This window comes from Fringilla coelebs, assembly GCF_963513975.1.
Source record: "Fringilla coelebs genome assembly, chromosome: 2".
NCBI classification, from domain to species: domain Eukaryota; kingdom Metazoa; phylum Chordata; class Aves; order Passeriformes; family Fringillidae; genus Fringilla; species Fringilla coelebs.
In genome coordinates, this window is record NC_140029.1 from 20,943,122 (window position 1) to 20,969,578 (window position 26,457).

Below are 26,457 nucleotides of genomic sequence, written 5' to 3' on the forward strand. Positions count from 1 at the left end.
ATTGTTTCAGCTTTTTCTAGCATCTCAAACAAAGTTAACCTCAGGTTTTGCTTGGCACTTTATAATTCAATGAAGAGAGAAAATGTCTAGCCAGAGTCCTGGACTCACTTCAATCAGTAAGAAAGATGCCAGTGGCCTCAAAGCAGCTATTACTGAAAAGGATGAGTACACAGTACAAACTGTTCAAAGCATGGTATATTGCCATTGTGTTTACAAAGAATTCTCTGAGTCAGACTGGCTTTTGTGTAGCAGAGAAACAAAAATATCTTATATTTTTAAAAGTATAAGATATGTAGTAATAAAAAAGTATATATACTTTTATATATATTTATAAAAGTACATATACTTTTAAAATTAGTTTTACAATGTTGAATGTAACCTTCCTTTAAACATACAAATTAAAAAAAAATTTTTTTCTATCAGGAAATGTAAAAATGATTAAGGTGAATCATTATACCCAGAAACCTTGATTACAGGGGGAACTAAGAAGGGACTAGAGAGAAATTATTCTACATTTCTTTGATCAGAGATATACAATCATGCTATAGATGAAGGCAGTTATGATTGATTACTCTGTTTATTAGGACTGCAAGCTGGTTAGATAAAAGGGAAAATTAATTTGTGCATGCATCAGTTGAACTAATCTTATTTAAACTGATTTAGGTTGACGATAAACACAATTCATGTTACAGACATTTGGGATGCTTGCTAAATCACATTGTAGCTCACAGAGCAACCAATAAAAAATATTAACCATTTCAGATATAACAAAAATCACAAACCCACTCTGTTCTGTTACAACAGAGATGTTTGGGAGAGTGCCTTCCCTGTTCCCCCAATATTCTCTGAGTAGGTGCTCAATCTCCATATTAACCCAATCTCCAGAACCATTTATTAGAAGATCCAGCATTACAGAACCCTGGCTAGCCATCTCACATGTGAAGATCTGAACATAGCAGAGATTATTCAAAGGCTATGGGCAAGTCAATAAAAGACTGTTTTGAGACCTACTGCAAAAATGGTACTGGTGTAAAACCAGGTGGGCTGCAGCTGTTTGCCTCTGCTCCTCACCTGGAGTTTATGTCCCTGACAGCTGAACCAGAGCTACTGACTGATCTCTTACTGCATTCTTTAAAGTTAGAACTTCCTGGTCATTGAAAGATATTTCAGTAAGAGCTGGCTGGGAATGGACTTTGCACTAAAAACAGTCAGGGGACTTGAGTGCTCTGCTTTTGCAGCTCAGGTGTGGGCTCTGGGATACCTGAAATCTCCTCAGCTTTTTCTGTGGTAATCACTCACTCTCCAAATATGCCATTACAGCAACTTTCCTAATCACTGTATTCACATTTCTGGAAAAAAATCAAGCTTGGACCAAGGTCCTTGATTACAAAGCCAAGTGTGAAGCTGTGATCTCAGTGTGTAAATAAAAACACAGTATTAGTGACAACCGTGTTAGAAAATCCATTTTGATTAATTATACCTGACATATCTGCAGATTTCATTGAAGAACTACACTTAACTTTCAGCACTACATTAAGTAAACTTTTAAGAAAAAATAATAATTTTATTTCTCTTCATTTACAGCATTTAGTGTGACGACTAGACAGGAAAATACCAGGTGAAAATGTTCACAAGCTCCTTGAAGATGGAATTTCTTCTGAAATTAACTCATTTTAATCTGTATATTGGGCACAAATTTTTAGCATGTACTATGTATATAACAGCATGCTTATCCATCAATTATATTCATCTTCCTTTAAATCAAAGCAGTTCAGATAGGAACAAGGTCATACAAAAATGTAAATGGAAATACAGATCCTGTACATCTCCAAGGCTTAATTAACAACTCTTTGAAAAAACAATTATATTACCTGTTTTATTATTATTATTATATGTCCTGTTTCCATGTGGAATGGCTGCATGAGACATTCAAATTATTCAGGAGCATGTTTGACTAGACTGCCTGTAGTAATTCCATTTCTACACCATGATGTGGTAAAATAATGCAGTTTAAAATAAAAGCTTTGAATCAATCTTCAAGAATCAGGAAATCCTATTTGTGTTCAGAGGGAAACTGTTCTAGCTGTGTATGGGATGCAGCTGATTTACTGCACTCACACAGTCCCTCATCAGAGGCAGGTAGTTGAAGGCACCGTGTGTCCAGAATATGCTACACACTGAGTGTGAGCAGAGTGCCTACAAACTGAGTGTGTGCCCAGTGCCTGCACACTGAGTGTGTGTGCCCAGTGCCTGCACACTGAGTGTGTGCCCAGTGCCAGCACTCACTGTGTGCCCAGTGCCTGCACACTCACTGTGTGCCCAGTGCCTGCACGCTCACTGTGTGCCCAGTGCCTGCACACTCACTGTGTGCCCAGTGCCTGCACGCTCACTGTGTGCCCAGTGCCTGCACACTGAGTGTGTGTGCCCAGTGCCTGCACTCACTGTGTGCCCAGTGCCTGCACACTGACTGTGTGTGCCCAGTGCCAGCACTCACTGTGTGTGCCCAGTGCCAGCACACTGACTGTGTGTGCCCAGTGCCTGCACGCTCACTGTGTGCCCAGTGCCCGCACACTCACTGTGTGCCCAGTGCCCGCACACTCACTGTGTGCCCAGTGCCTGCACACTGAGTGTGTGTGCCCAGTGCCTGCACACTGACTGTGTGTGCCCAGTGCCAGCACACTGACTGTGTGTGCCCAGTGCCAGCACTCACTGTGTGTGCCCAGTGCCTGCACGCTCACTGTGTGCCCAGTGCCCGCACACTCACTGTGTGCCCAGTGCCTGCACACTGAGTGTGTGTGCCCAGTGCCTGCACACTGACTGTGTGTGCCCAGTGCCAGCACTCACTGTGTGTGCCCAGTGCCAGCACACTGACTGTGTGTGCCCAGTGCCAGCACACTGACTGTGTGTGCCCAGTGCCTGCACACTGAGTGTGTGCCCAGTGCCAGCACTCACTGTGTGCCCAGTGCCTGCACTCAGTGTGTGCCCAGTACCTGCACACTCACTGTGTGTGCCCAGTGCCTGCACTCACTGTGTGTGCCCAGTGCCTGCACTCACTGTGTGTGCCCAGTGCCTGCACACTCACTGTGTGCCCAGTGCCTGCACACTCACTGTGTGTGCCCAGTACCTGCACTCTCACTGTGTGCCCAGTGCCTGCACACTCACTGTGTGTGCCCAGTGCCTGCACACTCACTGTGTGCCCAGGGTCTGGGCAAACTCAGAGGAGCAGTTTTGGGCAAGGCAGAGCTCCACTTCCCCTCCTTGTGGCACGGTGTTTGAACCTTTCACTGCAGCTGGCACTCCAACTGAACTAAATATATACTTATTAATGACTACAACAAAAACTGCCTTTTCCCACTTTGTATATTTCTTATTAGAACTTTCAAGTGATGGGCACAGGGAATGTGGTAGCATAATGTGCTCTATAAATCAAATAGCAGAGAATGGGATTATCATAGTTCAGTCCTACAAGGTTTAAGCTAGGCCTTAAATAATCACCAGCTTAGTTTAAAAATCAAAGGATAAGGCATTTTGCTACCTCAATTTGCAATGCTGGCATCCTCTTTACTATCATTGAAAACCTTCCTTGAAACCTTAGCTGTTTTAAAGACAGATGACCAAAAAAAAAAAAAAGAGCAGCACAATAATTTTATTCCACCAGCAGTAGTTTAAAACTGTACTGTGTAAGAGAAAGGCTCAAAGCAAATATTTCAGAAGTTAGTCATGACTGGAATAGTAATTTCCTCTCTCTACCACAGTGTAAAATACATGGGTCCATGTTCTAGCTACACATACTTTTTTTCTGACTTAGTTGACAGCCCAAAAAAGTACTAATTAATATTTCATTAATAAAATCAGAGTTCAGTTAACCATGACTCCCCAAGTAGCAAGAGAAATATCAGGAAATATACAAATAAAACTCTACTTCAGCCATGAAACAGCTGCAAATTTAAAGAATATTCATGTTCTTTAAAAATATGCTTATTTACAAAATATTATTACAACAGTTAACTATTTTTCAGTGAACAGTTACAATGCCATTAGACTTTTAAGAACAACCACTCCATGAACAGTTCATGTGTACACACTCAGGTGCGATATTATTTGATGGCAGCCTTTGAGGAACGATGTTAGAAAACAAAATCAATACAGAGTTTATTAATTAAGCCTCAGAATTATAAAGGATATTGTTTAAAAGCAGTTTGATTTTCTAGTCCATAAATCTAACTGACTAATAAAATTATTTGGTGGGCTCAGGTGCCAACAGTAACTTCAGTTAACAGACAGAAAATCTCTGTACCCTATGCCTGTGCAATATAACTTACGAAGCTCTAATAGAGTGAAAAAAAATCATTAAAAATTAGTAATTGTAAAAGAACTATAAAAGCTGTGCACAGAACAGTATGCATGGGGGTATTATGGTACTTTTCTGAATCACACATTTGCAAGCAAACTTTTTGTTTATAATTTCTCTTGTTTTCTTTGTATAAAAGGCAGTGTTTTTCTTATGCAAAAAGAAGCCATTCCTCAAAATAAAGTACGTCAATGCTAACTTATGGATAATGGAACATTCTTCTCAGTCACACCAAATGAGTGCTTCTGAAAAAATACTGTTCTGGAAACATAAAAAAAAAAAATGACCATTTTTTAAAAAATATTAATCTGTGCCTCTGCACTTCTACCAACAGTCACAACCTGCACTACCACATTTCATTTGTGATATTCCTAAACTGCGCTTATTCCAAGCTCTTTGAACAACAGAAATCTGTTGATATGCTGATACATTTGAAGTACTTTCCACTACATCCTATCTATTTTATTCTTAAATTCAAAGTAACTAATTCATACAAGAAACATAAAAATAGGAAAAGACCTGTTTCTTCCTAGGTATCATGTGCATACACCTACCTTTCCTACTTTTTCAAACTGAACTTCCCCAACCTTTCATTTTTGACATCTAATTTCACCTCATATCTCTTTGCTTTATTTTGCTTTTTACAAGGTTTTCTAGTCAAAATACTGTCATTCCCATAACATATCCCACATGATCCTGATAAAGCTGACCTCTTCCCATTGTCACACCTATCATACCAACAACAGTTAACAATAGTTATCGTTCCAACTGCTAAGGACATCTCCACTAAGAGCCAGACAAAGGTATAGAAGATGGTCCTCTACATTATTAGCACCATTATTCCTCAAAATTACTGATAATTCAGGATGTCAAGGTCTTGAATTCATATAGACAACATGCTAGCAGAGCCCAGAAGGATGTACTCTTGCAATCTGATATAAAGCAAACCACCAAACTGTATCAGAGAACTGGATGATCTGCTTAAGCATGTGTTTGTGAAACACAAAAAGAACTGTGAAGGTCATTCATCTGAGTGAAGTAAGTAGAAATGCCATGCAGTCAGTAGTAACTCACCAGGCACTCCCAAATTTAATTGCTAGAATACATATTGAATGCACAGGCCAGGAGTGTAATTACAATTTTGGTATTTGAAAGAGTTTAGTTAATAGCAAGGATGGAAGTTCATTAGCCTAGTAAACTAGGGAAAAAATTTGCACTTGGGAGAAAGTACAAGAGTAAAAATGTGCAGAGCTCTCACTTTCCCACTGCCACCAGGGACCAAAGGTAATGATTAAATAACCCAAAAAAGGCAACCTGTGGCAAAAAAAATCATACTTCCATTCTGGGTTAAGGGTGTAATTAGCTTGAAATACAGATTATACTTGAAAACCCAATGAAGCTAATTCTAATGGAAAAATCAGGCTAACTGGAACAGCACAAGACCTCCAACCTGGGATTCATGTTTTAAAGGAATACAAACAGGCTACACAAAAAACCAAACAAGCAACATATATTTTCTTCTAAGTAGAAGAAAAGCATTTTTAGGGATAAGGAGGCTGTTAGTAACCAAAACGAATGTTAAAAGTCAAATTTAAATTAGTACACTGCAATAGTTTGTGCCTTAAGAGTCTTCAAAATGTTTGTGAGAGGATCATTTCAATGATGCTAATTTTCAATACATTTGGAGCACCAGAGATATTCAGTAAGACTGCTAGCATTTTCTGCTAATGGTTGAGGATGGTAAGCAGTATGATGTCAGTAATTATAGAGCTCTATGCCATTACTAATCTCAGGCAAAATAACCACTGAACTTCCAAAGGATAAATTCACTGGGAAATTATATGAACAAAACTGATGCCACTCAACACCATTTTACAGAAATTTGCTAAACACAACAGAGAATTTTATTTAATCATCTGATAAAGTTACAAACTCTGGTCAGCAGATGTTATTCCATAAATGAAACACACAAGACTTTTAAATGGCATTTACCTCACAGCCACACAAAACTCAGAGTAAGAAATTATTATCTGTATCATCAGATGTGATTAAGATATACATATGAAAAAATAGCTGTTACCAGGAAATAACAATTGAAAAAGTGCTCTACATTCCTCTAACAAAATCATCCAGTACTTACTCAATACTATTTAAGAGCATCATCAATGATGCAGAAGCAAATACTGTTGATGGCTGTAATGGCACACAGACTGTCAAACTGGTCAGTAAAGGCAGCAAATTGTTATCCAGAATAAAATGGATTTCTTTGTCTGATGGGCACAGAGTATTACAGCCAAGTGGACTTATGTAGGAAGCAAGAAACAATGCAGGTAATACCCAGAAAACAGTGCACAGAAGCCACAGACTTACAAAATACATACAATCTTAATGGCACAGAAACAACTCAATACAAATGACAGTGAAGCCTGACAAGAAAAGGGAACAATCAACTTCCCACATCTAAGAGCATAAGACCAGTGATACTACCCTAGTCCACAGCATTAGTGGTACCAGAGAAGTGAGTAAGCTATATAGCGTCTGCACTGTTTTCCCAAAATGGCAAACACCTTGTTCTTTCTCCATTATTCACAAAAAAGAGATAAAAATCTGTACCTTCTTAAGATGTTAACCAGAACGCCCCACATGCTGCTGTTGGCACAGAAACTCATGTGGAAAGAGCATAGCAGCAATTTGAAAATGCTCCAGAGAACCAATGAATGTTACACAAACAAGAAGCTGTCTTTGATCCACTGTAGGAGAATAGGATTGCTCAGGCTAAAAGTTACAACTTGAGCAGCAGTGATGGTGGAGTAGGTACAGTGGCAAGACAGGTCTTACTGTTGATGTGTTTTGGGGTTATTTCCTACCATAGCAATTAATTAAGGCCAAAGCCACTTCAAGAATTGTACATACTTCTCTGTTTTGCTTCTTCAATCTGTATCTTAAAAACCAACCCGGAACAAATGCAGACTTTTTGTCAAATGCATCTGCTCAAGAGAGCTGGATTGTCACAGCTTTAAGTGACAACACTGGTAGGAGTCCATCATCACCTATGTGCACAGGGCCTGACTGCCTGGGTGACTTCACCAAGGAAAAACCTGACAGGACAGAAGTGACACAGCAGAGGTGAGCTCTTATTTGGTGATTTCTTTTGGCTTACCTGGTCGTGAGACCCTTGAGCTGCTGAATGCTGCTCCTCGCAGGCTGCTGTCCAGAGTCTGGGGGTTGGAGTTACCATGGAGATCACCGCATCTGACACATGAGGGGGCTGCAAGGAGACACAGAGGCACCCGTCAAACCAGCGTCCATCACCTCAGCAAAACACAAGCACTTGACTCCCTTTGCTTTTGGCATGCACCAAGGTCTGAGCTCCTAAATTAGGAGCTTTAGCTGAACTGTAAAGGGGAAAAAAACCCAACACCCACCACAAAAATAATTAGAAAAGTGAGGGCAGTCCCCAGTGACACACAGTATTTGAGCACTTTGCAAAGCCATGCACTTTTTCAGGAGCTTGGAAGAATTCAAATATACCATGAGCTTGACTCAACAATTTTCAGCCTCTCTGGTCAAGTATAACAACAGCAAGCAATCCACCCAGAGTCCCGGCTGAGCACAGGACTGGAACGGCAGCGTGCTGCCTCAGAACGGTGGGACACACAGAAGTGCTCCCTCAGAGAGCCTCCAGTGGGAAACTGATGGAGCATCACCTCTGTGCAAGAAATAAGTAGGCAAAAGAAGTCACCTTCTTGAATGTTTTTGGGGCAAGGCTGAAGGCAAGCATTTATGAAAATCAAACATCAAAGACAGCCTGGCATTCATCTGCAAGAATAAACCTATCTGGAGACTTTTCCAAGCCTGCCAACAAGCATGATGAGTAAAGCCTGATTTCTTACTGCCTTGGCCATTAGAGCACTATGAATATTGACTAGTCTCTTGTTCTTCCATTTCAAGCCTTAAGTCTTATGCTCAATTTTTGTCTACATAATTTAATAATTAAATGCTGTAAAGTGAAATGAGATAGCCATTGGAGATTTTCAAAGTTAATTATCCTCTTCCACACAAATGTCTGACAGCTTTGAAAACTATTGTCCTGGTTTTGTCTGGGGTAGAGCTCATTTTCCTCCCAGCAGCTGGTACAGTGCTGTGTTTCAGACTCAGCATGACAGTAATGTTAGTAACAGTGATGTTTTAGCTGTAGGTGAGCAGTGCTCACACTGAGTCAGGGATTTTCAGTTTCCCATGCTCTGCCAGTGAGCAGGTAGGTGCACAAGAAGGTGGGAGCACAGCTGGGACAGCTGTCATGGTGTGGCCAATCCATGCCATACAATGTCACAGCCAGTATATGAACTGGGGGGAGCTGGCTGCGAGGGGCTGTTCACACCTGGGGCTGGACTGAGCAGCCATCAGCAGGCAGTGAGCAATTGTATTATTCACCACTTGTCCTTTTTGGGCTTTATTTCTCTCTCTTGGTTTGTTACCTCCCTTTTAATCATTATTATCTTTATTAATATTATAATTAGTATTAAGTTTTACTTATTAATTATTTGTTTCCATTATTAAACCCACCTTATCTCAACACATGAGTTTTACTTTTTTCCTCCCCATCCCAGTGGGGTGAGTAGGGGGATGGAGTGAGTGGCTGTGTGGTATACTTAATTATCAACTAAAGTTAAACCACAACGACTATACATTAAGTATCATTTTATGATGTAATCAATTAAATATGTAACATATTTGAACACATCATCAGGAAAAGCTTACATAAATCCAGTTCTAAATCTCAGTCTGCAGTACTACAACATGTTCTCATTTACTTCATAGTGACATTACACCACCTAACCAAATACAACTACTCACTTCAGAAAGAGTTACATCTATCCTAATCAAAGGTGAATGACTACACAAGGGACAACACTTGCCTACTGAAGCATCCCAAACTATTTGCAATACATCAGCTGGACATCCACAATTTTTTTGAGTTAGTCTACTGAATGCATAGAAATCTTCATCTATGTGGCTACATATCTAACCACCTAATTCTCAGATGGCATTCTGAGTTGACTGTTCTCATCTCTCCATCTTACCTTTTTAAATTTTTTAAAAATTTTAGAATCATTGTCTGGCTGAGGTTTGAAGAGACTTAAAGAGCATCTCATTCCAACCCTCCTGCCATGGGCAAGGACATCTCCCACTAGACCAGGTTGCTCAAAGCCCCATCCAACCTGGCCTTGAGCACGACCAGGGTTGCAGCATCAACAACTTGCTTCCCATCTCATTTTTCCTGCAAAGCATGTTATGTTTATGCAAAATACAATATACTCAAGCAGCATAACTGTGTGTAAATATAAAATCTGAAAATCCAAGCAACAATTAGAGGATCTCCCATGTCTTATGGGAAAATTTTTAAGAGTATTATTACACTAAAATGATCTCTATTCAATACCCCTACATTATGCTATGCAACAGTAAGTAAGACATACTGAGGCTGCTCTCATGTCAAATACCAGACAAATAACTGGCTCATCTGGAATGAAGGCTTCTGCAAGATTCATGGAGTTTAAAGGACACCGTAGAGTACCAGATACTCCTACTGTAGCACTGTGGATGAATCAGGGTTATTGAAGAAGTTCTATTAATGCTTTCTGTCATAATTATAAACTGGTTGGGTCATGTTTTCATTTTTTTCTGTTTACAAATCTTATAAACTGGATCACAGGTGGTTTCTATCAGTGACAGAATCACTCAAAGGCTATTCATCTTGCTAGAATGCTGGAGAGGCAGGAGGCAGCAGTGCAGGCAGCACTGGTAACACAGGCTGGAAGAGCAAATCACATCCTTTCATAAGGTCAGCTTTGGTTACCCTGAAAGACAACTTTTTGGCAAATACCAGCTCTCAACCGAAAAAATGAAAAGTAAAGTGAAAGAGACATATTGGAGGCAAAAAGATATGATTATTATCATTTTATTACCTGTAAGTGTCAGTGAAGCTTACAAGTTACATATGACCCCTTATGACTGGGTGAGAACATACATATATTGATGATTGCAATAATCATATGGTATCATATGGCCCTACCCACAACGTTTTACTCAACAACGAGAGTTTCTTTAAATCCAATTTCATACAGAAGTAAATACTAATATGAGATTTGAAATAAACAGTAGGCAAAGACAAAAATGTTCCTTTTAACATTCATTTGTAATATTAGCATTACAACCTATAATCACTTACAGTAGGATAAGGTCTTCACAATTTACAAAGAAATTGAAAAATAATCCATCACCAGAGATCACAGAATACAGCTGCAGAAGTGATTAGAACAGGGTACAATGTCCTATACTATGAAATATCTGGAGAGTTCCACTGGTATAGTTTATAACAATAAAAAAAAAAATCTTCAGTGATTACATCACCTAAGCATTTTCATTTGGAGACTATACTAAGCACCAACTGGCTTGTTAATCTAGCAAACGATTTGCAGAAAACAAATCAGCATCTGGAAGCTGACAAGAAATTCAAATGAGAAATACAGCACCTGCTTTCCATCACCTGTGACTAACTATTAGTGAAACTATCCAAAGGAGAATGCAGAGATTCTCCATTGGTTGATGCCAAGCTTTAGTGGAACTTTCCCAGAAGATGAATTTTTGTGAAAACACAAGACATGCCACAGTCATACAAAAGTTACTCTGTTTCATACAGATAGACCAAGTCTGCAATACAGAGAAAGGGAGATTGAGTGCTGTAGCCATCCTTTCCTGCTCAGAAATTAAATATATTATGATGAAAACCAATTTTCTGCTTTTGTAACTAAAGCACTGGGTGGTGATAAGCACTGTGCAAGCTGAGCTGCTGGTGCCAGCAAATACTTAGTGACATACATGTGCATACAAACACACATACATACAAAGTGAGAGAGGGGACTGTGTGTTCAAGCCACGTGGAGTCACACAACTACTGCCATCCTTCCAGAGACAGGTGGGCTAAATTCTGCTGGAATAATACTCTGACTTCTCATTTAGGAAGCTTACTCTGTCCCCCATGAGCTGAAAGGACTCAGTCACAGCAGAGTGGCAGTAGGAGCTCTCTTCACAAGGGTCACATCAGCCAGATGACTGAAGGCAGGCAATACAAATGATGCTCTCTGAATCTGTGCGGGAGCAATAAACACAGCGCTTCATGTTATTAACTACTTGCCAGTCCTGCCCCTGTGGACAGTAAGCTTTCTGGGCAGAAAAACCTTCTTAGTGGGGTATTTCAGTGGGTTAGCCAAGCAGTTCCCCACCTCAGCTGACACCCAGGAGCTGCTGTGGCCTCACAGCAGTTTGCTCACAGCTCTCTCCCTGCAACAGCAGCCTCACTCTGGGCACACAAGTAACATGGGCTTCTTGCAAAGGGACAAAGGAAGAAAAAAAGGAAATAAAACCAAGTTATGGCCTAAAGGCTACACTGGTGTCACAGTGAGCAAGCTTAAAAATTTCACCCCTTTAGCAAAAGATAGGAAAGTTATTGGATATCTTAATTTAGCTAGCATTGGTGTTGCTAATCTATGCCTTGGGCTGCTAAGTGTCAAGAAATGTAACCATGTTTAAATATCAACCAGAAATAAAAGTTTAAAAAATTCTTTCCTTTTTACTAATTGCACTTCTGGTACACAAGGTTTGACTTTGGATTTGCACAATGCTTGAAAACACATTAGTCAACCTATGCAAACACTTTCCTTGATCTCCTTATGTCTCAGCTCCTCCATTGGACACAACCCCTGTGAAGCAAATCCATGGAAAACCCTGGCACCACCACCCATGTGGGCAGCTGATGAATGCAGTAAGTCACCAACCCCCCTGTGACTGCCCCAGTGCCAGCTTAGCTTAAAGAGAAGCACTGAGGCCGTTCCTGCCCTGGCCCCGCGCCAGGACAAACTGCACAGCACCATTTGCACTGAGGAGCCAATGAAGGGATGCTCCTTAAAGGAGGGCTGAATTTGGTGCTGCCCTTAGTGGGCCACAGGCCAAACAGTGCATTTATCCTCTGCTTCACATGTAGATTTCCTTTTTCAGGCACCTGAGGGACTTTAGGAAACTGAAACTGGGGGCCAGATTTATAGGAGGCACTTGAAATTACTGGCTGGGCAGGTGGCTGGGATAAGGGCACATAACCAGTACAGCAGTTTTACTCTTGATTTAAACTTGGAATAATCAGTCACATCATTTTGGAAGATGTTCTAGTGAATTCTACTCAACTCCTCTAAATACATTTACCTGCTTAATATTTTCCCAATCTGATTTCTGTTTAAGTACTAAAGTACTATTTCTGCATAGTTTCAGATACATAATTTCATTTCTTTTTACTAAACAATACAGATGAGGAGAAACCAAACCACTACCATTACTCTCCTATTTTAGCATATTTCTCTTAACTCTTTCATAATGAAAAAAATATTAACTGGGTAACTAATTTATTATCCCACTCCCTTGGGGCCTTTAAAGGCACAGGAAAGTTTAAATGCTAAATAGGCCATCTTCAAAAGACACTGAATTACAAAAGCAGGGATTGCATTATATCTCTGGGAAAGAAATGCAGGATACCTAGTGAACAATATTTTGCTTTCTTTCAAATTGATAAACAGCTTCAATATTTTCAAACTACTCCTGGTGGAGTATACTCTACTATACTACACTACACTACACTACACTACACTACACTATACTATACTATACTATACTATATGGAAGTATATCATGACTATATAGAAGACTGTAAGAGGACATCAATAATTATGCAAACCTTCTGCAAAAAATAACTTAAAATGCATTTTCTAAAACAATTTCTAAAAAGTGTACAAGTCAGTGAAGAGAACATTTCAACATTCAAAGTCCTGGTGATGTGCTGGGGTTTTAGTTTTTTATGGATTAACACAATGTGTAAATACAATCACAGCAGAATAACCACAGCTGTGGCTCCCATGGGGCACGACCAGCAATCAGTGTGTACAAGGACAGTGGATAACACTGCAGACACATGGAGCACAAAGCAGGACCATCATTTTCAGCACAACACAACACAATGTGCTGGGCTGCTCTCTATGTTTCCAACGAGTACCTATGCACTAGAACCGCAATCTCTGTTCAGAAAAACCCACACAATCTCTGAATATTAATGAGTTTGCCCTAAGGTCTTATAGAGTAAATAAACACCAGTTTATGTCTTGCTATGATAAAAAATTCCTGCTGTAGACACTTATGTATCTATTATTGCCCCACAGCTGCTTCCTCTAAAGGAAGCTATGAGAGATTTTTTTGTTTTAAATATATCATAGATGAATGCCCACATTTGATGTAGTCAAGTCTAGAGTCAGTTAAAAATCTGAAAATCAATGCTAAAAATAAATATTCATTATAGTACTAGTGCAAAAAGCTTCCCAATGGTAATATCTAAGCCAAAGCAACAAAAATACTCTCAGAAATAACCCACATCTTCCCACAGAAACTTACAATACTTAAGCCTTGAAAGCCTTTCCTCAGGTGCAACTCACAGAGCCTGGGCTGCCCCTTTGAAGCGAGTCTCTCAAGGGAAAACAAAACAGCAGGTGGAAACTCTTCTCATGTTTCATCTTAACTAACTCTGTCGAAGCTAGTGGACATCATGAAATTAAGAATTTCAGAAGCACTGTCTCGTTACCTTGGCTATATTATGCTACCCCTTTTACAAGACAAATTAACTCTTTGCACCCCAAGCAGTGACTCAATCCAACCAGTCTTGGAGCCAGACTGGAATTGACAGCAACAATTCTCAAAATCATTTACCACTGTCAGCACTTTGCCTGCACAGACACTTTGACAGCTACAGCTTTTTTCTGCTTCAGCTGTGTATTTGAGTGAAGAAGATATTTTCTCTATCATATGTAATAGTTTCACAGGAGACACATGAGTTATCTACCATTATTTAATAGGCCAGAACTTTCAGTGATGATAATGGATTTATGAAAAGCTTAGCTGTCAGCAACCAAACCCAGTACCGAGACTGGAAATGCTTACTCCTGTAAGAGGACTTTTTGCAGTACATGGACAGATTCATGGGTGCTGTGGCCAACAACACAGCAATTCTGATACTCTTTTTATCAGAAAGACATGGGAGTATCAAATAGCACAAGATTTATTTTACCAACCCTCAGGCAAACCAAATGCCATTCTTTGAATTAACAAGTCCAGATTTCAAAAAACCCAAACCCCCAAACTGCTCTCTTGACAGTAACTCATGAGATTTCTGCTGAACTTTTTAAACATTAAACAAACCCCACAGTCTAGGACTGTTGTGATGAAAGAAAGGAGTTTAATTATTCATTTTGTGATAGTGCAGGTAGGTGGGAAAGAATTATTCCTCTCAGAAGCACCGAACTGTAATACTCTCATTTGCCTATTTAGCTCTACCTCAGGCAAAAGTATAGAGGAAGAAACAGGAAAGAAGAAATGCACCCTCCTCTGCACTGCCCTAGAAGTCACCATTACCAGATTTAAAAGTGAGTGCAAGCTTAAAAAGGAAACCACACAATTTTGATGAATTCATGTAACTTTTGCCCCGAGTAGATCCGTCAGCCTAATGTAAGGAATGAACTTTGAAGTCTCTGGCCCCCAGTTGTACAAATACTACACTGCTTTGAGCATGCACACCTTGGAGGGGCCCAACTGCAGAGCACCACAGTGAAAGGATTTGCTGTTTCCCATGTCTGAATGACCCAAAGCCCGTCGAGTTTTCCCAAGGTGCATCAGTAACGCCAATTGCAGCTCACGGCAAAGACAGAGCCAGTACAATTCTCTTGAACAAGGTTTAATATGTGTAGCCAATATAATCAGTTTTGTTTCAGGTTAGCTGTAGTTTCCAAGAAATTTTGAAGGTGGGATACCATGGGCACCATGGTAATACAATCTCGATGTTGCAGAGGCATCAATAAACACTGCAGGGTCAGGCTTTAGGAGAAATTACTGCAATCAGCTTTGGAGGAGCAGAGCTGGCAGGCGCTTCGGACATGTGGCACGGCGCTAGAGGAGCAGCTTGTCCCTGAAAGACCTTTTGAAACTTCATCTTGGGTGGAACCTCAGCTACACATCACTGTAACAAGATGTATATATATATGTGATAATTAATATATTTAAGTCACATTTTCCTCCTTATATTATCGCAATTGCATGAAATGCTCTAGGCTCGAAGTTGCTGAATCAGGAAATGGATCAGAAGCGAACTAAAATGCCTTTCTTGTTATTGATTCCTGCTCTCTGTTTCATGTCAGTTTCCTAGAATCCATCCAACACAAGCACGAAAGGGTAATGAGTTTCTGAACCCACACTCTAATAGTGCACACTGCATCAAAGCTTTCAGTAATTGCCTGGATGCTGCTTCCCAGCAGTACTAAACAACTTAAATATAATTAGCTGGAAGCCCTATGGGCTTCATTTCCCCACTGGAACACCTCTTACACTAATCCATTTATCAGGCTGACAGATGACTGAATCACAGGCACTATGGACCCATTCTACTAATATTTCTCAAGCCCACATTCTGGTTTGTGCTTTATCTGGCACATTTCTGCAAAGGAAAAAGCAGTGTTAAGAGTGGGGAGAGAAAGAGACATATAACACACTCCTCTCTTCCCAGTACTGACCAATGTTATTTGTTTGATTAGCCCACTAAGTACAAAATGCTGAAACTATCAGGCAGAAAACAAAAATTAAATGTATGCATTACGGAACTATACAATGCCAAAAATAACAGGGAAACACAAAAATATTGAAAAGACTTTTGGAAGTTTTCCAGCCATTCTGAAGTTTAAAGAAAAGTTTGCGTAAGAGGACAATTTTCAGCATATCCCCCTGAGGATGGCCTGACTACAGCTGTTAAGCTAAAACTTCTTGGTACTACTTACTTCTTGTACATCTTTCTGAACAAGAGGCGACAAAAGACATTTTAAAGCTGTCTAGAGTTATACTGAATAGATGTGAACTGAACACCATGCTGCTTGCTGCAAATCTATACACTTTGCAAGCTGCAAGAGAGTACAAAAAATATTTATTTAATTTCTTGGGCAGAATTTTCTAATGTTGCAATGAAACTTGTTTCATCCCTGTGACTTAATTCCAGAGAGATTTCAATAAATGGACCTCTGCAGAGGCTGAAATTATAGGGAGCCAAGGTCTTCCAAACTGTGCTACACTGTGGAAATGAAGTAATTGTAAAAATGTTAAATTCTCATCAAATTATTTAAAATTATTAAAAAATTACTCTAGGATATTATATGCTTGTGCTTAGAAGTTGTGGGAGAGGAAACAAAAAGCAACAAAGCTGTTAATGACCCGTAAGAAAGATGGTTTTAAAAGGTGCCCTTCTTCTAGATCCAATAAATTGTGGTCAATAATCCACATTCTGGCTTGGAATCACAGGATCCAGCTAGAGTAGTAGCACTGTTTCATTGTTTATTTCCTCTGGATGTTCTCATCATGGACACAGAAAACACTGATGTTGAAAAACAATATAACAAGAAACTTGTACTTCTTGTACCCCACATAAGCCTAAACAATGTGCTTGTAGTAAAGCCAACAGCCAACAGACAAAAATTCTCTTAGAAGTGGTACCACAAGTTAAAATTAACTGTGGACATCAGTCTGAATTCAAAGAGTAAATAGAAAAGCTATACTTGAACTTTTAACAATGAAATAGATAAGTAAAGATACATTCAGTGATGTGACTGACTTAGCTGGTGCATCAAGCAGCAGCAGCAGGATGAGGTACAGCCAGCAGTTCCTGGGAGCAGCACCAACCTCAGAGCAAGGCCAAAAAGAACAGCAGCTACTTGGACATTGCTTGATTTTCAAAAGTGCAATCACAGGTCTTTGCACCACCTGGTAAAGTACTAAACAGGTTATTAAATACTGAGCTGCTTGAGATTTCTTCATGTGAACCCCAGAGCAGAAATCTCGGTTTCACATGAACTCTCCGCCCACTCCTTCCCTCCGGCCTGAAACTGGAAAACTCATCCCAGAGACGCTGACACTTGCACATCAGCCAGTCAGCCTGCCTGCCACTCAAAGACAGCCTCTTCCTTCCCAGCCTCATCCTCTCTGTTTAGTGTATTTTCTACTCCCACAAAGGGCAGACAGTAACCTGAGCAAGGGCTGCACCAAACTATATGAACCTCAACACCTGTCAGTCACACTTCCACATGAAATGCAGAATTTCACACTCCTGTTAACAAATATTCCTTTGAAATGCAGTGGTACTGAGCAGAGCAAACATCAGATCTAAGCAAAAGAACATTCTGCAGTAAAAAATGTAAAAAAAAAAATCTTCTCTTGTTTTTAGTCATCTTTAATAAAACAGATCACGGTCCTGAATTTCCTAACTAGGAAACTGTCTTTGCCAGGCAAAGAATTGCCAGGCATTGCCTTCATTTGTGTGCTTCGTGAAGAAACTCGCTATACTGTCAGTGAAACTGAATTTTCTGGGTACTAACTCTGAGAAAATTTTTAAATTCTTGAGGTAAATAGTATCTCTTTAAAGCACTGTCAAAATTATTATATATACAGATCCTTCCCTGTAAATCAGGGGCAACTGTAGAGCAGCTTTATATTTAAATAGCTGCACTGAATTCTCAAGGTCTTTTAATAGAAGCAACAAAGAAGAGTTTGGGGAAAAGAGGAATCATCTAAGAATGAAACAGCTGGAGCCACAGTCCACTAACATCCATACTTTGTATGGTAGGAAGTGTACATTTGGAAGGACATGCCATGTTAAATGCAAAAATGCAGAGCATTTCAGGAGTGCAAATAACTGCCCGTTCTAAAAAGCATTGCAGAAGTGACCTAACACATTGATCTACAAAAGGAGCACACTTTGTAATATGCATTTGAAAAATTATTTTTTTATTCAGTAATTATTGTCTTTAGCATTGGAAAGATAATGAATTTTATTGAAAGACAATTTCTGTGCAGTCTCTCTAGTCCTGACTAGATCAGACCTAGAATAGCCATAACTAACCCCAAAGCTGACCCTGCTTTAACCTGGGTGTTGGACCTTCTGAAGTCCTGAATGATCATAGTGAATCTCTCGATACCAAAATTACATATGATCCTTGTGCTACTTACACAGAAAATGGGAAGTTTAATAAAAGACACCAGGGCACCAACTTGCTTATTGAATCCAGACAGATCCAAGGTCTTAAAGATACCAAATGTGAGGCATTCCTTCCGATCATATAAAGCTTATGCTGGTTAAGCAACTATAACAAAGCTAAGACTGACGATTAAAGATACAGAATGCTTTTGTTACACTGCAGATTCTCTTTCAACATTACCTTTTCCTTTTACCTAAATCACTGTAGAGATATAGGAGTAAAAACTATTTATATTAAATTAAATTACAGTTTTGTGGTATGTATGTGAATTTTAATCTACCCCCAATTAAAATGCAGGACAGATTAATAGGTTATACTGTCTGGATATGAAAAGTGCAGCTGAGAATACTGGCTAGAGAAATACACTAAATTTAAAAACAGAAAAGGAATATGAAATCATCTGCAGTAAGCATGGCTGTGAAAAAAAGGAGCATTTCAAAGATGTGGATGAAGTAACAGGTCAATGAACATCACACAGACTTGGTGGTAAAGAGCACTCCTCTGAGGAACCCAGTCCTTGGACTTGGTCAGTAACACAGGTAATTTGTACACACTGAAACTTTTTAATAAAATATTTTAAGAGTCAGCAGCAGAAGTGAAATTTCAGGGAAAACACCCTTCAAAGTTACCACCTGCATGTTAGAGAAAATAACTGATACATTTTGGTCCTGTTTATTTGTTGCTCTGATTAATCTGATGGTTGATAGTAGCTGTCTCATCATTATATGCCATACAGCAGTAAATGGGTATCCACATCTCTACACTGAGGCGAAATTCACCTCTTTTGATAGCATATATGACAATTTTGACCAATATACATGTCAGAAAAGTTTGTTTATGTTAAAAGATTAGCATAAATTCCTTTAATGAATTCAGTAAAATATTATCTCTCCATATACCTACTTTCTGTGCTTTAATGCAATTCTGACACCATAAATTGTATAATTGATTCATCTTTGCTTTCTTCAATCTTCTATCTGCTTCAAGAGGTATTTAGGTAACAAAGCTCACAGATTTACAAGGATTCTTTAGACTACTTCATTGAAGGAACACACAGAAAGCATACTCAATAACTCAGTATTAGCAACTGGTTACCCAAGCCATTCAGTCAGTACATTGTTCTACTTCATGGTATGTTCACATATAGTAAAGCTCCTCAAGTATTTTCCAAAGCCATGATGAAAAAAATCTGCATCAAGTTTCAAAACTCTAATAAAATCAAATCACACAACAAAACAAAACAAATGCAAAACCACACCAATTCTGAAAATTCAGCTAATTAGTTAAACTCGTTGAGGAAGGAGAAGGACTTTTGAAATGCAGAAAACTGCAAAGCTAAATTGCTCTTCTTCTCCCTGAAGCTTTCTCAGCCTTGCTACTCCAGGATTAGGGTCCAAAGGCACTGATCCTGTTGCTGCAAATGTCATTTCTTGAAAACATGCAAGGAGCTCAAAAGTGGAAAGGGGAAAAGGCTTTTATTACCTCCATCAATGTGAAGTACCCCACAGCATTTAATGCTTACCTGCGCACTAATGTTATTAAATAAATACATTTAGGTCTGTTCAATGAATAGTAGGTCTGTTTTTTGAAATGCTAACTAATAAAGAACACCTGGAAGTCATACAGATCAGGGCAATAATTCAAATTGCAATGCAGACTATTCATATTTGTATATATACATGCATGCCCTAACACAGTACTACACCTTCATGTACATTTATATCACTGAACTTTATGCAGACAGTATGTGATGTTACTCATAGTCATCATTAAAAGGTGACTTTTCCCAGGATCTCAGAAGTACAATTGCCACTGACTTCAAAACAAAAGGGAAGTAGCCTGCAGTTCTGGAAACCTGTCAGTCTTTTCATCTTGCAAGCTAAACTCTCCTTCTGCAAACTGAGAAAACTATGAAAAATGAGAACAAGTATTTGCACAGGAAGATAGCTAGTTTTATTTGTTGTAATAAATGAAAAAGATCCTTCTTATATAATGACTGAACATGTCAGGGATGTTCATGCCACTTAACTTTGATTCCAATTTATGTATATGGATGCTGATGCCTAAAGCTGGGTATGAATATTCAGTCTTCATTATTATAAGTGGTTTTCTTGCAGGAAAAGAAGGACCTAATAACAAAAGACTTATTGAAGTAAAAGAATAATTATAGCAATGATAGAAGCAAAAAAAACCCCAAAAAACATTAAGAGACGTTTTGCATCTCAGTTTACAGATTTTGTTTACATTAAAGTGTTTTAGTGAGATGCAAAGGTGTTAAGCCACTTTTTGCCCTGGCCTTTGAAATTATTTAGGAAAACTCTGTGGCGTAAGCTTAGATGCTTAGAAGCTTGACTTAGAAATTTTGAGGGACAGGTATGAAAAAGTTAATTTTCATCAGGGTAAGTCCAACTATATTCTCCATTCTACCCACTGCAGTGTGCAATTTCAGTCTGTCATTATGCTTCTTGCTCTGAGTGAAGCTTCACTAGTGTAGCATTATTCCCTTGTTCCTCATAATCACTCTTCCCTTACATTCCTGCTGAACATGGCTGCCCCTCAGTGTCTGTGGAATAACTGTTCAAGTCCAAAAGATTCTTATTAAAGAGTTCAGAGGGTTGGTGTTAAAAAGTGTTCAAACTAAGCTAGATTATATTATAGTGAACGAATCAGGTTAGCGAGTGACTACGTGATCAACCAAATCTCGTGGGAGCAGCACTGAACAGTTTTGAACAGCGAGGGACAGGAGCCCATTCAGCCAGTTCAGCTGCTGCCAGAATAAAATGTGGGAGACAGAGAAATGCTTTCATTCTTAATTTTTCTTTCTTTTTTGCTTTTCCCAATATCTAGAATCCTGAAATTTTTACTCCTGATTCAGGCTACCAAGTTTCCTCAAAACAATTTTTCTCCAGCAGAACCTGTGTTCAGACTTGTAAGGCACATCCACATGCTGGGTAAAAAAACCCACCCAAACTAAACGTGCTCCACCACCCTCCCCCCACCACCACCTCAGTAAACCAGCAAGGAGTTTAAATACAGTCATCTTGGCGTCCTCAATTCACCTTGTTATTGCACCTCCAGTTGCTGCAGCACAGATGGGATGCAACATCTCCCACTGTTGGGGGACTGCCCCTAAAGGTGAGCCATATGTTTTGCAATACCTAGAAACAGCAGGATAAGATAAGGAAATCTCTGCAGCCTTAAGGCAGAGCTGCTTTGATTTCACTGCTTTGTGCCCTGCCTCCTCCCCACCCCCTCCTTTTTTCTTTTTTCCTTTTTTTTTTTTTTTTTGAGAGCTTTTGTAATTTAATTTATCTGGGTTAAGCCTACAGAAAAAAAATAATCCAAACAAATACTATGTGCATGTGTGTATGTATGTGTGTAATGCCTCGGAAATCTCCTGTGTTATCTGTCTGTGTAAAATTTTACCTTCCACTAGACAAATATATTTTTAAACTGTGTGGAATCAAAACAACATTCTCAGCATTCAAGACATTCTGTCATCACTGCCCATTTGTTGCCCTCTAGGTTTCTCTCAGCTGGCAAATTTCCCATTTAAGGAATCATCAGATTCATCTGCTTAGACAAGGCTGCAAAATAGAATGAAAAGCTGGATTATTCTAGAGAACTCATATTTTTCTTTCAGGGCTGAAAAGCCAGTGCATGAGAGCTGAACATTAACAGCAAATGGAACCAATCTCTCAGACTTCACAGTTCTACCCCCCTGTACACTGTGAAATCTAATTTTGATTAAGATGCTACAATATTTGTTTTACTTTTATCCTTTACTTCTTTAAATATGTTTAGTGCCACTTATAATGTTAACCTGTTTTGAAGCCTTAAATATTATGCTCATATATGATGTTTATTTTTAAACTGTAGTTCTAGTAAGCATCCCGTGCATCCTGCTGCTTCTATGCAGTTTGTCATAAAGAATTACCAATTGCTTTGCTACCATTTTCCCTACTGCAGATTTTTTCCATGGTGAAAGTGTGTAAAAAAAAAAAAGGGGAGAACTAGAAAAATCAATAAATTGACAGTTTTCCACAGCAAGATGGCTCAGGATTTACTTGAGTGATGGAGTAGCTTTCATGACAAAGGCTGTGCTGCAAAACCAGGCTCGTGTTTCTGGGCCTGCTGGCTGCAGCACCAGGATTTCTGGAGAATATGCCACGGTTCCTAGTGCTGGAACCTTCTAAAACTCCACACAAGCCTTTTGTACCAACATGTGAAATGCTACTCTTTGTCCCCTGAGTAGAAAGAAAACTGTGGCATGATCTGGAGAAATGCCTCAACACCAAATGAGCAAGTTGGTTTTGCTTTCTTAACACAGAGGAGCGAACTAACCCAAACTCCATCAAATTCACGAACGGGTTTCACGTGCTGAGTGCCTACACAGGTGTAGGTGCACCAAGTTAAGCAGAAGATGAACATTAAAGAAATTCCTAAGTGATTCTAAAGTAATTAACACACCTGCAAGCTCATTACTGAGCCAGACCTGCTTTATGGAGACTACTGCCATCCGCTATTGACACTAAACCACTATCTTATGATGTTCACCCAAGTAAAAGTATTTCAAGGTGTTATATTATTTTAGCACGGTGATTAATCAATTTCTTTTTAGAGCATCCTCTGAGAGCTTAAAAATTAATGATTCACATTATTAGTATTCTGTACTAGTATTCTGTACAGCTTTCTCTATTCCTTGAGTGGCATGATTAAATTTATCTGTGGTTGCTAATGGCCACAATATGAAATATGAAAGTCGCCATTCCACAAGCACCCAATGGGTGTCCTTAAAACATGCTGTGAATCCCAAACAAAGAGGACTGCAAGTGACAAATCCTTTCTCTTTATTCTCACAGGCTATACACTGTTTGTGCAAAAGGCAGATAGGATGGACTTGTGATGTAATACTGCAAATGGAACAAATAAAATACACCATTATATTTGCCACATTTTAAGGCTGGAAATTAGTCCATAAACTCAGCTGGGTTCAGATCCTACTGACTCATATTTTACAAGATAAAAACTCATCCAAGCTTTCATGCTGTGACTTAAAGAATACCCAAAAGCAGGATGAACTTGGAAAAATGTTCCAGTTCATCACTAAATTGAAGAGATTACATACTAGGCTTAAAGAATCTTGATGCTGCCTTATTTATTTAGACTGCATGTTCCACTAGTCCAGGCTTGGTCATCAAAAAACAGTGAGAACTACCCTTTGCCATTCTGGGCATAAAGTATTAAAAATTTATCAAAGAAATCAAAGTGACTGTCTAATACGATTGAATCCATCATCCACAGAAATTAGCAGACACACAGACCTGGAAATACATTTTGGGTTTATTGAATGTAGCAAGATATAATAGCACATAGTCTGATTAAAAGGCAGTAGATGAATACTGAGCCATCCAAAATGACAATTCTTTCCAAAACCTGACATCATGAAACAAATAACTGTGAGCTATACTGTAATATAACAAAAACTGATACAAGCAGAGCAACATGTCCTATCATTAAATAATACTATTAAGAGGTTCTGGCAATATACACCATGGTCAATATCTTAGTAATTTTCTGTTGTGTGCACTGCAATGTAAACTCTGCATTGCAGTGAATACCCTGGAAGAACAAAGTTCTACATTACCCAAAAGTTAAATGATCTGTTGTTTGTCCTTTATTATTTCTGCGAGCTGCTGAGCTATTCAGAACCATGCAACCCTTTGTTTCAAAGGAGGCACTGGTGTGACTTTTCAGAATCACCACATTAAAAATAAACCATCCTAAAAATAGCATTGTATTGAATCTGTCACCCCAAAAATGTACTCTAGACTGTCACTACCATTAAAGGCAACAAATCTGTTCTAATCAATGGGTGATCAGTTTTTTGGGTACAGGAATTCCTCCAATGCATTTCCCTACTTTCCTGTGAAAAGGGTGCTTAAATATTATCATCAGATGACAATGCAGACCCACCACAGGGCAAGTGAAGGGGCATTTCATTAGGAGTCTGCTGACAGATGCAAACATTCTGACAAATTCTGTAAAGCAGAAGCATGACATTAATTTCAATATTTATTACTTTCCATGAAAGATAAGTTACTCAATATTGGGAAAGGTTTTAAAAGGCCAATATTTATTCTCTCTCCAATGTGTTTTTCCTTTCTGATGTACCTGCCTATTATGAGACTAACTTATTCCAAAGAACAAATTAAGCAGCAAGCCATGGCAAGCAGTGCATTTGTACGCAATTTGCTTACCACCTGAGGCATGCCAACAGCTCAAGGCCAAAGGCTGAGCAACCCCAGCCATTCAATAAATGCAATAATAATCAAACTGAATGCACAGCACTGGGGGACTTATTTCTAGTACAATATGGAATTTATACATAGAACCAAATGTGTCTGTGCACTTAGTGACTGTTATTAAAGAAACTGTACCATTGAGAAACTTTTCTTAACTGTTGTTCTGAAAATACTATCCAATAAAAATGAAATTTAGAGGCTTATATACCTTATTCTACAACAAGACAATGCTTGTGAAATGACACCCTGGACTGGGCGTCCAGTATCAGTTTTAAAATATCCACGCAGACCATATATATCCATTTATCCATCTGTAAATATTAAAGGACTCAACAGCACAGGGCAGAGCAGAAAATGAACCACTCTAGAGATGTAGCAGTCTCTGCTATCCTGATCATGTACCAATTAATTAAGGTCTAGCTGTGGAAGCAACAAAGAATTAATTTAAAATAATTTATTTTTTCTAACAGCACTACCTCATCTCATTCTGAAGAGACTGTGCACAGACATGGGCTGTGCTAGTTTATTTCATTGCTCCAGCTTTAATGAGTAAAACAATGACATTATTTAGGTCCCTGATCCATTTGCCAGTCACAGTAAAGTTCATCTCTTAAATAAACAGTGAGGCAAGCTGGCTTTAATTTGCACTCACATACCAACAATTGATTTTCCCCATAAACTCTCTCTCCTTTTGCTCTGCCTTGTGACTACACAGTCTGATCCGACTGAACCTGCTGCAGAGAGCTGCCTTCCATCTACATTCCTAAAACCACCAAAGAAATAACACAACTGAGAATAAAAGATGTGAAGATCTACTAATGAGGTGGAAAGACTGGGCAATAAACTGTTTTACAAGAAAGCACAGCACTTGTTTCATTCTGACATCTTCATTCTGCTCCAATGAATCTTAACCTGTAAGGAGGAATTATTTTTAAATACAAAGATAATAATAATAATATTAATTTAAAAACCTGAAAACAAGCTACTGGATCCTCTTTTCCTGTCTTTTCTACCCTACTTGCCACAAACAAGGGAAAAAAAAGCATCCATAATTGAAAACTGAATATGAACATAAATAAAACCAAAACTCTTTAAACATCACTACACTGATGTTTTTTGTGCTCATTAGCAACACCCAAGCTCTTGTGTGTTAAAGGCAGAAGCACACTGCTCTGGCACAGGCTGCCATTGCTCCCAGTGTTGAACTACAAAATGTTATTAAAAATCTAAACAAGGCTATTTGTTAGCCTTGTTACAAGCATGATTGTTACTTTCTAATTTAAGAAATCACATTCTATTAAGATGTTTCTTACAGTTCAGTCCAGAAAAATTGTAACTCACGATCTCATATTAGAAGATGTGTTATTTATATTCCAATTTACACATCTTACGAAGTGTTTTAAAGATTATGTGTTTCTCACAAAACACAATTCTGCATAATATACATAATATTTAAAATTATTTTAAATACAAATTAAAAATTAAACAGACTCACTTCATGAAGTCAAACATCCACTTTGGCCAGTATATCTTCTTTAACTGTGATAAAAGTAGCTCTCTAATGAAGAATGTATGAATGAAGCAGACACAGCGGTATTCTCCCAGCCCCAACAGCCTACAGCTCTGGAACCTCCTCATG

The 26,457-nt window shown here is 38.8% G+C and overlaps 1 protein-coding gene across 3 annotated transcripts in view; it reads right to left on the reverse strand.

The window, feature by feature from the left end:
* The window catches only part of TBL1X (transducin beta like 1 X-linked), a 202,593-nt gene that overhangs the window by 81,484 nt on the left and 94,652 nt on the right, over window positions 1-26,457 (reverse strand). For 2 of the 3 annotated variants that reach the window (XM_084201207.1, XM_084201205.1), the window contains exon 3: window positions 7,512-7,619. The gene's annotated coding sequence lies outside the window, so the exon portion shown is untranslated. Of the gene's footprint in view, window positions 1-7,511; window positions 7,620-11,383; window positions 11,503-26,457 lie in introns of all 3 variants that reach the window. The other variant, XM_084201206.1, reaches the window with a different exon arrangement.